Consider the following 18,743-nt stretch of genomic DNA (forward strand, 5'->3'; position numbering starts at 1 on the left):
GGTTGATTGCAGTGAGAAAGTCATTCAGCTTCTCTTGGCTTTGGTTTCCTTTTCTGTATAATGATATTCTCTTATTGTAGTTCAAAAGTTCTTTAAAATGCTCAAGGTCTCACATTGTATGGATACTTTTCCTTCTTGAGAATTTCCCAGAATTGCCTCCCCTTAGCCCAGAGTAGTTAGAGACTTGTTGCTGGGTTCGTGGCATTAGGATCTTTAGCAAATCTTTTTTAAAAAACAGAATTCTGAAAATTTTTAGCCAGTGGATGTGGAGTGGGGCCTCAAAGTCAACATTTCAAAATAGTTCTACATATGAGTGTGAGACATAGCCATATTTGGGAAGAAGCTGAGTTGTTACAGATTGTGTGCTGCTATGTATTTTTCAGACCTGAATGATGTCAGAGTAGCCTCTCTTCACCGATAGGCCTATAGAGACTGATCTGGAGAGTTATGTGAAATCAGTTTAACTTTATCGCAGACCCTCAAGTATGCACATTATAACATTTTAAAAAAGGAAAATATATTCTTCATATGCCTCAATTTGTTTCAATATCAATTCAGGCTTGAGAAAAGAATCAGTTATGACTCCAGGTTTAAGGATGGAGAAATAGAGGAGTTGCTGGTAATTTAGCATGTGAGGAGAGTGAATGGGTTAGAGCTGATTTAAAATCGGTAAAGGGAGCAGGGACAGATGGTTTCAGCCTTACATTTTATGTGTTTTTAAAGGGAAAAAATGTTCTATATCTTCACAAGACATTTTTATTCTCTTTTCAAAATGCAGAGCTACTTCTTACAATAATGATGCATATTCCAGAACAGCAGAGTCATATTAATTCTTTAGAGGGGAATTATTTATTTATCTGTGGGAGAAATTCAGGTCCCCCAGACACAAGCCAAACTTTCCCCGAGGCCACGCTGATGTTCTTCAAAACAAACTCAAAGTACGCGAAGGGCATTTCACTTTTGTGACAATTGAAATCAAACTTCACTTTTAGAGTGGTCAGCAAGAACCAGGGTTAGGAAGTGCTCTCTTTCTCTCTTTCTTGTGGATGTGATGAGAGTGTCTTTTGAAGATTTACTTGGAAATGTATGAATCTCTTCTCGTGGGGTCACTTTGATCACAAACTGTAAGGTCCTGAGCTGCCATAGAGAGCACTGGTTCTACTAGAGACTTGCCCAAACACCGAATCTCACTTCCCTATCTACAATTTGTATTCTATTTTATTATGTCACTTTATTTCCAAAGACTGAACCCTTATGTTTTTGAGCAGTGTCAAAAATGAGGGCTTTTATTATCTTATAGTTCGTGTTAAGAGGATTCATTTGGCAGTGTTCAACTCTTCAACCAAATTAGTGCAATTTATTTCAACGCACCAATTTCATGGTTCATGAATTCGTTGTTATTATTGCTGACTTTCATTCTAATTTTCCTTTGAAATTGAACAATAAGTAATCTCTAACAAAAACTGTGTAGTAACTAAAAGCCCAGTAGGATGAAGGTAGAAGTGTATATACTCAGACAAAATAGACAATGAATTGATAAAGAAGGTTTTTAATTAGAACAAAATGAAACACTTTTGCAAATGAAAAGGTAGTTCAAATTAATTAGCAGCAAAGAGCCAATTACTTATGGTAGAAAATTGCCTACAGACTAAGGGAAATAATTTTGAAACTGTTTCCAGTCTATTTGTAATATTATCTTCAAAAAAGACATTCTTCACAGTAAACAATTTTCCCTACTTCAGTAGCAACTATTTTGAACCAAAATGCTCACATAAATGTCATTAATGTTAATTACAACTACATATTATTCTGCAACTGATATTTTGCAGTTTTATTATTCTTATGTATAATTTTTTTCATGCTTGGCATCAGTTATTCTGCCTCAACATTTCTGTGGGTTTGATGGGTTTCCAAAATATATGTTATGATAAATTGACAAAGGAAAAATAAGAAAACCCTTTTATACAAAACAGAATTTTACAAAATAAATTTAATTATAAAAGTAACTTGAAAAATATTTAAGGAGTTGAAAATATTCATTTTAACTGACAATTGTATTTAAAATGTATGTTTTTAAAAACATTTGATATTTTAGTGGTGTTCTTGAAAAGAACACTTTCATATTAAATGCTCCTGTCTGGTCCTTATTTTCTCCTGATTGAGTCCAAATTTCCTCAACTGTTCCTTTAACACCATTCCCTACTCAACTCTCATCTCTCCCCTTGTTAAGGCCTCTGGCATTTCCCTAATTAAAAAGTCAAATTGATGCTTAGGCATCTCACATTGAGTGACTGGTCCCAACATTCATTGATGCCAACCAACCTTGTTTTCTTAAAAGTTTGTCTTCCGTTAATTTCCACCACATTTCTTCAATGGCTTTCCATTTATCTCTGAATAAACCTCTTCAGTTTCTTTTGTTTGTTTCTTTCTCTCTATTCATTCCTTAGTGTTGACCTCTTAAGTTCTAAATTTCAATTCTCACATTATGTATTTTACCTGGACAATCTTGTCTACCCTGGTGATTTCAAATATAGCCTATACATAAAAAAAAATTCAAGTCAGTATTATGGGCTCCAGAGAGCTATTTTCTGATTGTATGCTAAAGCATTTCACATGCAAATGCTACTTGATATGTCTCAACCTTAACATGCCGAAAAGTAAAATGGCTTCTTTCACTCAAATCTGCTTCTCCTCCTTGTTCCTTATCATTGTCAACAGAGCTGTGTCACGCTCTTAGTCCGCTTCCCAGCCTTCCCTGTCTCACTGCGACATCATTATCCACCAAGCTGCTAGAGCCAGGAATGACGGTAGCATCCTTTCTCTTCTTTCCTCAGTTCAGTTAAGCAATAAGAACTACTTTGAGAAAATAATCTAAATATTTCTATTTCTCCCCATTGTCATGACTACCAATTGTTTAAGGGTCTAGAACTTAGAACCAATTGAAACAGAAGATATAGGAGAGAATCACATGGAGACCAAAATACCTTTACTATGGCTAAAGCTGATTGAAAATCTTGGCATAGATATGGAATAAATATTAATGTCTCCAAAATCTTCTCCAAATTTATACTATGGCACAAACAAGTTAAATGTAGGTCTCTTCCTCACCATCTATCTTAGGTCTCTTTCTCATATTTTCCTCCAATCTCTACTGCTGGGAAGGCGAGGGACATGGAGGGGAGAGATCACCTCAAGTAGGCACAGGTAACTTTTTACAATATCTCAACTACTTTTTCACAAGGGCAGCAAATACATTTTTTGTTCAGTATGACATTTACAGTATCCTAAACAATGCTAGTATATACGTATACCTGATAAATATATGTTGAATAAATTTAAAAAGAACATAGAAAATTTTCCCTGGACTTGACTATTTGCTGATCTTGGTGTTCTGATTATATTTCTTATACATTTATTAAAATATTTTTCTCACTATATAAATTGCATATATATTTTTACATTTCCATTTCCCAACTAACATATAAAGGCAGTACATGAATTACAGGTTAGTTCATCATCTTATTGTCCTGGAAGCCTAGCTCAGGTTCTGGCATTTATTCCTCCTTTTATCTCTTCTTCATCCAAAAAACATTTATTATCTGTTTGTTATGCTCCAGGCACTGCTTTAGTCACTAAAATTCAAAAATCATTAAGAAACAACCTCTGCTTTTGGCAAGTATCTTAGTCCATTTGTGCTGCTATAACAGAACATTATAGACTGAATAATTTGTAAAAACTAGAAATGTATTTCTCACAGTTCTGGAGGCTGGAAAATTCAAGATCAAGGCACCATCAGATCTGGTGTCTGGTGAGGGTGTGGTCTCCACTTCCAAGATGGCACCTTGAACCTTGCATCAGGGAAGAGGGAGGGAGCACTGTGTCCTCACATGGCAGAAGGCAGAGGGCAAAAAAGGACTAACCTCCCTCCATCAGGCCCATTTATAATGGCATCGATCCATTCACGAGGGTGGAACCCTCATAACATAAACACTTCCCCCCAAAACCCATTTTCCAGTACTGTTGCTTTGGGGATTAAGTTGCCAACACAAAAATTTGGCGGAACACGTTTAGATCATAGAATTTCATGCTTGGCCCCCAAATTTATATTCTTCTCACATGAAAAATCCATTCATTCCATTTCAATATTCCCAAAAGTCTTAACTTGTTCCAACATCAACCCAAAAGTCTAAGTCCAAACTCACATCTAAATATGAGGGTGAGACTCAAGGTATAATTCACCCTGAGGCAAATTGCTCTCCAGCTGTGAGTCTGTGAAATCAAACTAGTTATGTACTTCCAAAATGTAATAGTGAGACAGGAATAGGATAGACAATTTTATTCCAAAATGGAGCAATAGTAAAGAAAAAAGGGGTAACAGGTACCAAGTAAGCCCAAAGCCTAACAGGAAAAAGAAGATTAAATCTTAAGGCTAGAGAATAATCTTATCTTCATGTCCTGCCTTCTGGACATACTGGGATATGGGGAGGTTGAGGTTCCCAGGCCCCAGGAAGCTCCATCCCTATGGCTTTGTTGGACATAGCCCACGTATCAGCTCTTATACCTTGAAGTCATAGGCCTGCAGCTTTCCCAGGCTGGTACTGCATGCCAGGGACTCTACGGTTTTGGTATCTCAAGGGTAGTCCTGCTCCACAGGTCCACTAAATATTGTCTTAGTGCAGTCTTTCTGCAGTGTCTCTGCCTCTGTGGCAGGTCTCTGGTTGGAACTCTGAGGCTCTCTATAGCATCCTTTGAAATATTCGTGCAGAAAGCCATACCTCCACAGTTTGTGCACTTTGTGTGCCTGCAGAATTAGAACTGTCTGGATGCTGCCAAGTTTTGTAGTTTGTGCCCTTTGGAGTGACAGCCTGAGCTGTACTGGTCCTGCTTGAGTCACAGCTTGGTGCCTGAGAAGAGCTGTGCTGGAATGTAGGGAACAGAGACTTGAGGTGGCCATGGGCAGTGAGCTCCAAGGACCCATGCGTACCCTAGGCCCCTCCTATGAAACTGTTCTGCCCTCAAGGACCTAGATATCTGCAATGCTTTAGGGGTCAATTTCTCATTGTCTTGATGAGTAGCACTGGCTTCCTTCTGTCCACACTAATCTCCTTAATAAATGGTCATTGGGCCACACCCTTGGTTTTCTCTCCTAAGCATAGTTTTTAATTCTCCACAAAGCCAGGCTGAGAATTTTCCAAATCTTTTCATACTGTTTCTCTTTTAATTATAAATTCTGTCTTTGAATCATTCTCTGTTCTCACATTTGACTATAAGCAGTAAACACTGCTGCTTAGAGATTTCTCTTTTTAAATATTCTAGCTCATTGCTCTTAAGTTCTGCCTTCCACAAAGTTGTGGGATATTGACATTGTTTAGCCAACTTCTTTTTCATTTTGTATCAAGGCTAGCCTTTCTCCTAGTTTTCAGTAAGATATTCCTTACTTCTGTCTAACACCTCATTAGAGTATCCTTTACTTGTCATATTTCTACCAGCATTGTGTTCACAACAATGTAGGTTATCTCTAAGAAGATTGGGGCTGCAGCTTTCCTCTTCTTCTGAGCTCTTACCAGAATCACTCTTACTGCTCTGTTCATGAAAACATAGGCTTTTTCCAGTATTCACTTCAAAAGAGTTCCAGCCTCTATCCATTATTTAGTCACTTCCACATTTTTAGGTATTTGTAACACCCCACTTCTCTGGTACTAATTTTTGTCTTTGCTGTAACAGAATACCATAGAGTAAGTTACAAAGAACAAAAATTTATTTCTCATTATTCTGGAGGCTTGAAAGTCCAAGATCAAGGTACCAGCATCTGGTGAGGACTGCAATCAACTTCCAAGATGACGCCTTGAATGCCATACCCACCAGAAGGCTGATACACTGTGTCCTCACATGGCAGAAGGCAGAAGGGAACAGAGAGACAGATGCCTTCCATCAAGCCCTTTGATTACAGCATGAATGCATAAGTGAGAGTGGAGCTTTCATGAACTGAATGCCTTGCCAAAGGCCCCACCTTCCAACACTGTTGCAGTGGGATGAAGTTTCTAACATATGAATTTTGGGGGACACATTCAGACCATAGCAGCAAAGCTGTAGACTAATTGAAGAATTAGTCTGTAGGCAAATAAGTACAATAAAATGTTCTGAGAGAAGGTTGTGTATGACACTGCAATGTAGGAAGTGTGTTGAATTTGTGCTTGTTGAGTAAAAAAGTAAATCGTATTTGCTAAATATTTTGTCTTCATTATCAACTGATCTGTATAAACAATAAAAGTGTGTATTATCTTCATTGTACCTATGAAAATATATTGAGTAGCTGCATGCTAATCTTTAGATTTACTAATTCTAACTTCTGCCCAAGTTTAAGCACTATAATTCTGATATCTAACTCTGTTACCTTAATTATTTGAAATGAAATGAACAATTAACATCTGTTTTATGTGATTATACTGTCCTCTCCACAGCCGTAATTTTACTTAAAAACATAAACCATATCTTGGCAGAAAAAGCTATTGCATTGAACATATTATGGGTTTAAGACATTGTACTTAATTTCAGTTTGTAGAATTATTTACGATCCAAAATGTCTTTAAACAAGATATGTTAGTGTCCTTCCCAGTTTGAGATTCTATGATTCTAAGATACACAAAGAAACTTTTACTATAGCTTGAGGATAGTGGAAATTAGTGCACAGAATTTTTTCAGTATTTCAAAAAAAATTATAATTTCAACTTTTATTTTAGATTCAGAGGGTACATGTGCAGGTTTGTTACATGGGCATATTGTGTGATGCTAGGGTTTGGGGTACGGATGATCCTGTCATCCAGGTGATGAGCATTATACCCAAGAGGTAGTTTTTCATCCCATGTCCCCCTCCCTCCTTTCCTGATAGTCCTCCCCAGTGCCTTTGTTTCCATTTATATGACCATGTGTACTCAGCATTTAGCTCCCACTTTTATATTTCTCAGTTTTTACAATCATTTTGCCTTCTTGGCACTGGCTTCTTTTGGGTTGAAATAAAGGCCACTCATTCAACATGATCCTATCAAAAGTATACACATTATGCCTTTTCCTTATGATCTCCCAGCTGTAGAAAGAAACATGTGGACTCTTTGTATAGTGAATGTTGCTAACACTACACTCTAAATGCTCTTTCAGTGAGGCTGTGGTCACCTCTTTTGAGCTGTCTCTGAAGAAGAGTGACAGCATTGATACTAAACTGGATCTGTAGAAGTGTTATTTTCACTGGTGATTGCACGGGCAGTTTTGAACCTGCTTTTGGACAACAGAGGATAGGGAAGAGGCTTAGAGGCCTATTTGACATTATAGGGTATGAGCCTAAAACTCTGTTGGGCATTGCTGCTGCTGGGAATAATGGTTTCTGGTCATCAGAAGCCAGTGGGACACTGTGGTATTGGTATTCATCACCCACACAAAGAGCCTGTCACTTGTTAATACTCTGGATCTGGGCTGGGCAATTTCAGAGTTGTTCCTCCCTATCTCCTGTGACACAGAGCTACAAAACTCTCCATATTTGGAAATGTTATGAAATCATCTAAGTTAGAATGAGGGTTAGTTATAAAGCACTGGGACCATCAGTCATCTTCCTTTTTCACCATGTCTAACCATCATTTTATATTTGCTTCCAGTAGCTGGCCTTATAAATCTTAATTAAAGGCTTTCTCAGATCCTGAATTTAAGCTGTCACCCATTGTAGCTTCGTTGAAATGTCCATGTCCATTAAAACCTTATCAAAATGCAGCATCTATTACCTTTGAAGCTCATGTTGTATTCATCTCTGCAAGCTTTGTTAATGCAGGGAAGGTGCATATATGCTGGCAACATAACGTTCCCTGACAGGTGCTGTAAAGCAGCAACGTCTGGCTTTACTCTCTCCACAGCCTTTGATGACTCTTATAAAATCCTGGAACTATGGTTTGCTACATACAGGATGTGTAGAAGGATAGGCCAAACAAAATTAAACCATTGATTCTTATTCCATGTCATGAAAGGGTAAAATAATCATGTTTTTTTCCTCAGATCATTGGCATTTTAAAGCAGCCTAAAATAATGTCAACCTGTTGGCATGATCCAATCAAGCAAAATGCATACCTAAATTCATGAACAAAAAAAATGTTGATTCTGAATTGTGATTCTGGTATTTCCTTGGAGAAGCGGATGTAACTTAAAACCAATATGCCTATCTTGGCTTTATTGAATGGTGCTTTAGGCATTTGCTTTCTATAACTGGATTGACTAGGAAATGAACTTGAGAAGGTGAGAATTTTAGATGAAGATCTGAAAGTATGACTAAGTGAGAGATTTAAAAGTAGAGACTGAAAATTATGTAAAATAAACCTTCATAATGTCACAGCATCACATATTATCACTGTAGTGACACCAATAAAAAATATCCTCAAGTTCTTCAGTCATGGGGAATAAAAGAATGAAATAGTGTAGCATGCTACAGCACTACAATTTGATACTATTAAGATTTCACAGTTGCTGTCAGCCAGGTCACAGTAAGGGTTAAAACACTTATCAGTTGTGACACTCTGTCTTGATAACCTTATTAATCCTTCAGAGGCACTAGAGGAAATAGCTAACAACTAAGAACAAGTCATAACGAATACGGATGTGTTTCATCCACTCATAATCCCTTCTCAATTATTCAAAGTTCTGTTTCCACTACAGTCTTTCAGATCCTCTTGTGTATCATTCATCTGTAAGAATGTTGGCGGTATATCTGCGTATTCCAAGGGGACAGCTGTTAGTATGAATCTCTTCTTTTTTTCCTCTCCCCAACTAGAATCAGAAGCCCTTTCAGGTCAGGACTTTCTTGTTCACTTGTTCAACCTATATTCCTACCACCTGGCACTGGGCTTTATCTAGAGGAACTGGAAAATGCATTTAATAATAAGGGTGGAAATATTTCTGAGGACACATTTTCTAAGTGAGGGAACGAATAAGACTTTTTTTTCTCTCACTCTTTGGAAAGACTATGATCATAAGGCTAAAATATGCATTACCTAATCTACTATGTCTATCTCTTAGCAATGTTTTTTAACAGAAAGCCACCATATATCTCTGTAATTATGTTGTTAGAGTATGTAGAAAAGACCCAAATTATATTATTTCTTTTAAATCTTAGAGATATTATTACATATTAATCATTTTTTCTTTATGGTCTCCGAGACATTTTTTAGAGGTGTCTACATAATGTTAAGTGAGAAGTTTTATACAGGGGCAGTAAGCACAATGTATCACACCATCTTTAAGAGTGAAGCTACGTGAGGTTTTTTCCAAAAGTAAAGACCACCATTTGTTTGTTTGCTCATTTATTCAGCAAGCATTCATTCTAGACTCTGGAACGTAGCAGTGAATAAAAGCACTTCTGCAAAACAAAATACATACGATGTAAATTTTTTTAATTTCTGGGGAAAAATATAAAGCCAGGTAAGGGATATAGGAAGCTTCATATAGAGGGGCTGTAATTTTAAACAGGGTGAGCAAAGAAGGCTTTTTATTTATTTATTTATTTATTTATTTATTTATTTTTTATTATACTTTAAGTTTTAGGGTACATGTGCACAATGTGCAGGTTAGTTACATATGTATACATGTGCCATTCTGGTGCGCTGCACCCACTAACTCGTCATCTAGCATTAGGTATATCTCCCAATGCTATCCCTCCCCCCTCTCCCCACCCCACAACAGTCCCCAGAGTGTGATATTCCCCTTCCTGTGTCCATGTGATCTCATTGTTCAATTCCCACCTATGAGTGAGAATATGCGGTGTTTGGTTTTTTGTTCTTGTGATAGTTTACTGAGAATGATGGTTTCCAATTTCATCCATGTCCCTACAAAGGACATGAACTCATCATTTTTTATGGCTGCATAGTATTCCATGGTGTATATGTGCCACATTTTCTTAATCCAGTCTATCATTGTTGGACATTTGGGTTGGTTCCAAGTCTTTGCTATTGTGAATAATGCCGCAATAAACATACGTGTGCATGTGTCTTTATAGCAGCATGATTTATAGTCCTTTGGGTATATACCCAGTAATGGGATGGCTGGGTCAAATGATATTTCTAGTTCTAGATCCCTGAGGAATCGCCACACTGACTTCCACAATGGTTGAACTAGTTTACAGTCCCACCAACAGTGTAAAAGTGTTCCTATTTCTCCACATCCTCTCCAGCACCTGTTGTTTCCTGACTTTTTAATGATTGCCATTCTAACTGGTGTGATATGATATCTCATAGTGGTTTTGATTTGCATTTCTCTGATGGCCAGTGATGATGAGCATTTTTTCATGTGTTTTTTGGCTGCATAAATGTCTTCTTTTGAGAAGTGTCTGTTCATGTCCTTCGCCCGCTTTTTGATGGGGTTGTTTGTTTTTTTCTTGTAAATTTGTTTGAGTTCATTGTAGATTCTGGATATTAGCCCTTTGTCAGATGAGTAGGTTGTGAAAATTTTCTCCCATGTTGTAGGTTGCCTGTTCACTCTGATGGTAGTTTCTTTTGCTGTGCAGAAGCTCTTTAGTTTAATTAGATCCCATTTGTCAATTTTGTCTTTTGTTGCCATTGCTTTTGGTGTTTTGGACATGAAGTCCTTGCCCATGCCTATGTCCTGAATGGTAATGCCTAGGTTTTCTTCTAGGGTTTTTATGGTCTTAGGTCTAACGTTTAAATCTTTAATCCATCTTGAATTGATTTTTGTACAAGGTGTAAGGAAGGGATCCAGTTTCAGCTTTCTCCATATGGCTAGCCAGTTTTCTCAGCACCATTTATTAAATAGGGAATCCTTTCCCCATTGCTTGTTTTTCTCAGGTTTGTCAAAGATCAGATAGTTGTAGGTATGCGGCGTTATTTCTGAGGGCTCTGTTCTGTTCCATTGATCTATATCTCTGTTTTGGTACCAGTACCATGCTGTTTTGGTTACTGTAGCCTTGTAGTATAGTTTGAAGTCAGGTAGTGTGATGCCTCCAGCTGTGTTCTTTTGGCTTAGGATTGACTTGGCAATGCAGGCTCTTTTTTGGTTCCATATGAACTTTAAAGTAGTTTTTTCCAATTCTGTGAAGAAAGTCATTGGTAGCTTGATGGGGATGGCATTGAATCTGTAAATTACCTTGGGCAGTATGGCCATTTTCACGATATTGATTCTTCCTACCCATGAGCATGGAATGTTCTTCCATTTGTTTGTATCCTCTTTTATTTCATTGAGCAGTGGTTTGTAGTTCTCCTTGAAGAGGTCCTTCACATCCCTTGTAAGTTGGATTCCTAGGTATTTTATTCTCTTTGAAGCAATTGTGAATGGGAGTTCACTCATGATTTGGCTCTCTGTTTGTCTGTTATTGGTGTATAAGAATGCTTGTGATTTTTGTACATTGATTTTGTATCCTGAGACTTTGCTGAAGTCGCTTATCAGCTTAAGGAGATTTTGGGCTGAGATGATGGGGTTTTCTAGATAAACAATCATGTCGTCTGCAAACAGGGACAATTTGACTTCCTCTTTTCCTAATTGAATACCCTTTATTTCCTTCTCCTGCCTGATTGCCCTGGCCAGAACTTCCAACACTATGTTGAATAGGAGTGGTGAGAGAGGGCCTCCCTGTCTTGTGCCAGTTTTCAAAGGGAATGCTTCCAGTTTTTGCCCATTCAGTATGATATTGGCTGTGGGTTTGTCATAGATAGCTCTTATTATTTTGAAATACGTCCCATCAATACCTAATTTATTGAGAGTTTTTAGCATGAAGGGTTGTTGAATTTTGTCAAAGGCTTTTTCTGCATCTATTGAGATAATCATGTGGTTTTTGTCTTTGGCTCTGTTTATATGCTGGATTACATTTATTGATTTGCGTATATTGAACCAGCCTTGCATCCCAGGGATGAAGCCCACTTGATCATGGTGGATAAGCTTTTTGCTGTGCTGCTGGATTCGGTTTGCCAGTATTTTATTGAGGATTTTTGCATCAATGTTCATCAAGGATATTGGTCTAAAATTCTCTTTTTTGGTTGTGTCTCTGCCCGGCTTTGGTATCAGAATGATGCTGGCCTCATAAAATGAGTTAGGGAGGAGTCCCTCTTTTTCTATTGATTGGAATAGTTTCAGAAGGAATGGTACCAGTTCCTCCTTGTACCTCTGGTAGAATTCAGCTGTGAATCCATCTGGTCCTGGACTCTTTTTGGTTGGTAAACTATTGATTATTGCCACAATTTCAGCTCCTGTTATTGGTCTATTCAGAGATTCAACTTCTTCCTGGTTTAGTCTTGGGAGAGTGTATGTGTCGAGGAATGTATCCATTTCTTCTAGATTTTCTAGTTTATTTGCATAGAGGTGTTTGTAGTATTCTCTGATGGTAGTTTGTATTTCTGTGGGATCGGTGGTGATATCCCCTTTATCATTTTTTATTGTGTCTATTTGATTCTTCTCTCTTTTTTTCTTTATTAGTCTTGCTAGCGGTCTATCAATTTTGTTGATCCTTTCAAAAAACCAGCTCCTGGATTCATTGATTTTTTGAAGGGTTTTTTTGTGTCTCTATTTCCTTCAGTTCTGCTCTGATTTTAGTTATTTCTTGCCTTCTGCTAGCTTTTGAATGTGTTTGCTCTTGCTTTTCTAGTTCTTTTAATTGTGATGTTAGGGTGTCAATTTTGGATCTTTCCTGCTTTCTCTTGTGGGCATTTAGTGCTATAAATTTCCCTCTACACACTGCTTTGAATGCATCCCAGAGATTCTGGTATGTTGTGTCTTTGTTCTCGTTGGTTTCAAAGAACATCTTTATTTCTGCCTTCATTTCGTTATGTACCCAGTAGTCATTCAGGAGCAGGTTGTTCAGTTTCCATGTAGTTGAGCGGCTTTGAGTGAGATTTTTAATCCTGAGTCCTAGTTTGATTGCACTGCGGTCTGAGAGATAGTTTGTTATAATTTCTGTTCTTTTACATTTGCTGAGGAGAGCTTTACTTCCAACTATGTGGTCAATTTTGGAATAGGTGTGGTGTGGTGCTGAAAAAAATGTATATTCTGTTGATTTGGGGTGGAGAGTTCTGTAGATGTCTATTAGGTCCGCTTGGTGCAGAGCTGAGTTCAATTCCTGGGTATCCTTGTTGATTTTCTGTCTCGTTGATCTGTCTAATGTTGACAGTGGGGTGTTAAAGTCTCCCATTATTAATGTGTGGGAGTCTAAGTCTCTTTGTAGGTCACTCAGGACTTGCTTTATGAATCTGGGTGCTCCTGTATTGGGTGCATATATATTTAGGATAGTTAGCTCCTCTTGTTGAATTGATCCCTTTACCATTATGTAATGGCCTTCTTTGTCTCTTTTGATCTTTGTTGGTTTAAAGTCTGTTTTATCCGAGACTAGGATTGCAACCCCTGCCTTTTTTTGTTTTCCATTTGCTTGGTAGATCTTCCTCCATCCTTTTATTTTGAGCCTATGTGTGTCTCTGCACGTGAGATGGGTTTCCTGAATACAGCACACTGATGGGTCTTGACTCTTTATCCAACTTGCCAGTCTGTGTCTTTTAATTGGAGAATTTAGTCCATTTACATTTAAAGTTAATATTGTTATGTGTGAATTTGATCCTGTCATTATGATGTTAGCTGGTGATTTTGCTCATTAGTTGATGCACTTTCTTCCTAGTCTCGATGGTCTTTACATTTTGGCATGATTTTGCAGCGGCTGTTACCGGTTGTTCCTTTCCATGTTTAGCACTTCCTTCAGGAGCTCTTTTAGGGCAGGCCTGGTGGTGACAAAATCTCTTAGCATTTGCTTGTCTGTAAGGGATTTTATTCCTCCTTCACTTATGAAGCTTAGTTTGGCTGGATATGAAATTCTGGGTTGAAAATTCTTTTCTTTAAGAATGTTGAATATTGGCCCCCACTCTCTTCTGGCTTGTAGGATTTCTGCCGAGAAATCCGCTGTTAGTCTGATGGGCTTCCCTTTGAGGGTAACCCGACCTTTCTCTCTGGCTGCCCTTAACATTTTTTCCTTCATTTCAACTTTGGTGAATCTGACAATTATGTGTCTTGGAGTTGCTCTTTTCGAGGAGTATCTTTGTGGCGTTCTCTGTATTTCCTGAATCTGAATGTTGGCCTGCCTTGCTAGATTGGGGAAGTTCTCCTGGATAATATCCTGCAGAGTGTTTTCCAACTTGGTTCCATTCTCCGCATCACTTTCAGGTACACCAATCAGACGTAGATTTGGTCTTTTCACATAGTCCCATATTTCTTGGAGGCTTTGCTCATTTCTTTTTATTCTTTTTTCTCTAGACTTCCCTTCTCGCTTCATTTCATTCATTTCATCTTCCATTGCTGATACCCTTTCTTCCAGTTGATCGCATCGGCTCCTGAGGCTTCTGCATTCTTCACGTAGTTCTCGAGCCTTGGTTTTCAGCTCCATCAGCTCCTTTAAGCACTTCTCTGTATTGGTTATTCTAGTTATACATTCGTCTAAATTTTTTTCAAAGTTTTCAACTTCTTTGAATTGGTTTGAATGTCCTCCCGTAGCTCAGAGTAATTTGATCGTCTGAAGCCTTCTTCTCTCAGCTCGTCAAACTCATTCTCCATCCAGCTTTGTTCCGTTGCTGGTGGGGAACTGCGTTCCTTTGGAGGAGGAGAGGTGCTCTGCGTTTTAGAGTTTCCAGTTTTTCTGTTCTGTTTTTTCCCCATCTTTGTGGTTTTATCTACTCTTGGTCTTTGATGATGGTGATGTACAGATGGGTTTTCGGTGTGGATGTCCTTTCTGTTTGTTAGTTTTCCTTCTAACAGACAGGACCCTCAGCTGCAGGTCTGTTGGAATACCCTGCTGTGTGAGGTGTCAGTGTGCCCCTGCTGGGGGGTGCCTCCCAGTTAGGCTGCTCGGGGGTCAGGGGTCAGGGACCCACTTGAGGAGGCAGTCTGCCCGTTCTCAGATCTCCAGCTGCGTGCTGGGAGAACCACTGCTCTCTTCAAAGCTGTCAGACAGGGACATTTAAGTCTGCAGAGGTTACTGCTGTCTTTTTGTTTGTCTGTGCCCTGCCCCCAGAGGTGGAGCCTACAGAGGCAGGCAAGCCTCCTTGAGCTGTGGTGGGCTCCACCCAGTTCGAGCTTCCTGGCTGCTTTGTTTACCTAAGCAAGCCTGGGCAATGGCGGGCGCCCCTCCCCCAGCCTCGCTGCCGCCTTGCAGTTTGATCTCAGACTGCTGCGCTAGCAATAAGCGAGATTCCGTGGGTGCAGGACCCTCCGAGCCAGGTGTGGGATATAGTCTCGTGGTGCGCCATTTTTTAAGCCGGTCTGAAAAGCGCAATATTTGGGTGGGAGTGACCCGATTTTCCAGGTGCGTCCCTCACCCCTTTCTTTGACTCGGAAAGGGAACTCCCTGACCCCTTGCGCTTCCCAGGTGAGGCAATGCCTCGCTCTGCTTCGGCTCAAGCACGGTGCGCGCACCCACTGGCCTGCGCCCACTGTCTGGCACTCCCTAGTGAGATGAACCCGGTACCTCAGATGGAAATGCAGAAATCACCCATCTTCTGCGTCGCTCACGCTGGGAGCTGTAGACCGGAGCTGTTCCTATTCGGCCATCTTGGCTCCTCCCCTCAAGAAGGCTTTACTGAGAAGGTGACATTTTATTCAAGACCTGAAGAGCTTAGGATTCAGTCCTCTGCGGGGGGATGAGCATCCCATGCAGTAGAACAGCAAGTAATCAGACGTAGGAATTAGTCAACAACTAGCCAAGAGGCCAGTGGAGCTGGAGCCGAGCAAGACAGGGGAGAGCAGACCAAGGAGAGGTCAAAGAGGAGGCCCATTGTATAAAGCTGTCCTGGCCATTTCAAGCACTTTTTGTTTTTTTTACTCCAAATGAGGTGAAAAGCCCCAGAAATATTTTGAACATTGATTATACAGGCTGAATAAACTTAGGCTAACTAAACACTGTTGCTTATATAGAATTTAGAATAACTAAACGCAGTGGCTTATTAAATAAATCATAGTGAAGAAAGAATGTACGTTTAGGCTAATATTCTAAATTCTTTGAAGTGATGCTTTATTATAAACTTTTCTTGGCATTACTATCAGAAATAGATTATATAAAATCTCATATTTTATGCAAACCTTAGGTGCAATAAAATTTTAAAAGATTGTCATATTCAGATAATTTTATAATATTGATGTTACTTTCTTTTAACAGTCATAGTGTAGATCAAAATATAGGGGATCCTAATGGAATGAGACAGGCTGTATCTCTGATGCAACTGATCCTTACAGTCTCAGGTAGAGGCACATTTTCTTTCCTGGGTGGCTACATGTATATTGGCACCAACAGCCCCCTGTAGAAAGGATCACTCATGATTTGATAAGCACAGCTGAAAAGTGTCAGCAGTCACCAAACAAGAAGTTTTCCCTTTTGGAGGAAAGATATTTGGAATCATAGGAATCTGTAGTTTTCTTATTCACTAATTCTGTGACAATGCAGTTTCAGTAACATAATGTAAGTGGATGCTTTCTACGCAGTGCTGATGCTATTAACCATACAATAGATTTCAGTGTATTTTTTCTCATTCTGACCACTTTACCTTTAGCTTTAATATTCTGTTAGAGCATCATAATATTTATGTCTAGAAGGAACCATAAAGGTCTTCTACTCCAGCAGTTCATCTGAAGCTTACCTACCAACTAAGTACAAATTGTAGCTTTGTCAGTTTTGAACAACCAGAGAGTGAGATCTTAACTATTGTCATGATGTTGTCAATATCACTTTTGGAAAACTGAGACAGTATACTATAGCATTAACTTTTCATTACTTAGGCCAAAGTCCATTCTGGGGCCAGTTAGGAAAAAATAATAATATCTTTTAGACATAACAGCCTTACAAATGTTGAAGACATCTCAGATGTTTGCTGACTTTTCTGGCAATCATCTTCTGCTCCTTTAGCTAATCTTTGTATAACATGACTTTGATTCTCTTCATCTTTTTGGTGACTCTCCTTTGAATGTACTCCAGTTTACCTCTCTTCTTGAAGTGTGTGGCTTAGATGTGGTTTGATATAGAGGCATAATTGAATGGAATTATTATTTCCCTTGATCTGGACAAAATATTCTATTAATGTAGCCAAGAATTGCATTAGCTTTTTTGGCAACCACCGTTCAGTGCTGATTTATATCAAGCTCCCTGTCAATTAATCCTCCAGGGACTTTTTTATTTATTCTCTTGCTAAGCTACGCCTTTGACATCTATATAAGTTTAGTTGCTGTTTGGAATAAAAAGACTTTACTTTTTTTTTTTCCTAATTAAATTTCATCTTGCAAGTCCAGTGTTCCACCCATTGGGATATTTTGGGATCCTGATTTTATCCTCTATCAGGATTTAATAGCTTTAAGACTGAACTCAAATAGACCAGTAATTTTCTAAAAAGGACTATTCTTTTGAAGACTGCCTTCTGAAAATACCAAGGAAATCTAAGAGACATTTCATAATACAGGTTAAAAGAACAGATCTGGGCAGCAGCCACACCTCATTTCCAGCTCTAGCTCTGTCACTTTCCAGGTGAATTTATTCATTTGGTTAACAAACTGAACTCCTACTATGAAACACATTATCCTAGGCACTTAGGACTCACCAGTGAATGAAACAGACAAAAATACTTATCCTGGAGGAGCTTATAGTCTAGCAGGAAAAGAAACCTATGAAAAGAAATATACGCTCTACAATCCTTAATATTCTTAACAGGAAAAATAGGAATAAATGTATTACTTTATAATATATGGTTTGTTTATCAGGGTTCTCCAGAGAACCAAAAGAATGCATATGTTATAATAAATAAAGATATTTTTATAAGGAATGAACTCATATCATTATAATGGCTAAGTCCCAAGATCTTCAGGGTAGGTTGGCAAGCCAGAGACCCAGGAGAACCAATGAAGTAATTCCAGCCTGGAAAATAGCAAGCTCAAGACGCAGCCAGAGCCAATGCTGTTTAAGTCCTAAGTCAGGAAAAAACCGATGTTCACATTAGAAGGTGGTCAAGCAGGAGGAATTCTCTATTACTCTGGGGGAAGGTCAGTCTTTTCGTTCTATTCAGATCTTCAAGGGATAGATGGGGTTCACTCCCCTTATGGAGGGCCATCTGCTTTATGTAGTCAACTCATTCAACTTTGATACATAAAATTAACCATCACAAATAGTAATGAGGATGTTAGGAGTTATTGTACATAAAGGGCTTAGCATAGTGAGCTCTTAAGAAAAGATAGCTATTATTTGCATAAAGTATTTCTCAAACCCCTCTTCAGTATTAAGAATAGAATCAGAGCTCTCCAATACTGACACAGTAGTTTTGGCCCTTTCCTGGTGTGACGCTCTGTCTGATGTTTGGTCTTGGGAAGCAGTCATACTTACGTAGTGCATGATCAGCTAAGTCATTTCTCTGCTAATGCCTATTTCAAGGCTCTGTGAAAATATGCTCTCTGCCTCACATGTATGAGACGGGAATTACCTACAGACACCTTGCTACCATCTGGAGCAGCCTCTAGTGATGAAATACCTATGAAGGGTCTTTTATTATTTTTTGGCAGTGTTTCCTTTTTAAAGAAAATATTACAAAAACTGGAAAGGTTTTAGAAAAACCGAAAGGCAGATTTTTTTATACCTCTCCTTTGAACTCACTGCAGGAGTAGTTCACTTTACTTAACAGTGAGCTCAATAAGTAACTATCATTTCAGGGTATGCCTGACTCATAATACTGTCAAATAATTCATACATGTAAAAATGA

At 38.6% G+C, this 18,743-nt stretch overlaps 1 long non-coding RNA gene across 1 annotated transcript in view; it reads left to right on the top strand.

The window, feature by feature from the left end:
- The first annotated feature begins 2,723 nt into the window (after window positions 1-2,723).
- The window catches only part of LOC134757072 (uncharacterized), a 35,136-nt gene continuing 19,116 nt past the window's right edge, over window positions 2,724-18,743 (top strand). The window contains exon 1 of the long non-coding RNA XR_010130675.1: window positions 2,724-3,204. This is a non-coding gene — a long non-coding RNA (uncharacterized lncRNA). The remainder of the gene's footprint in view (window positions 3,205-18,743) is intronic.

This window comes from Gorilla gorilla, chromosome 14 (assembly GCF_029281585.2).
Source record: "Gorilla gorilla gorilla isolate KB3781 chromosome 14, NHGRI_mGorGor1-v2.1_pri, whole genome shotgun sequence".
Lineage (NCBI taxonomy): Eukaryota > Metazoa > Chordata > Mammalia > Primates > Hominidae > Gorilla > Gorilla gorilla.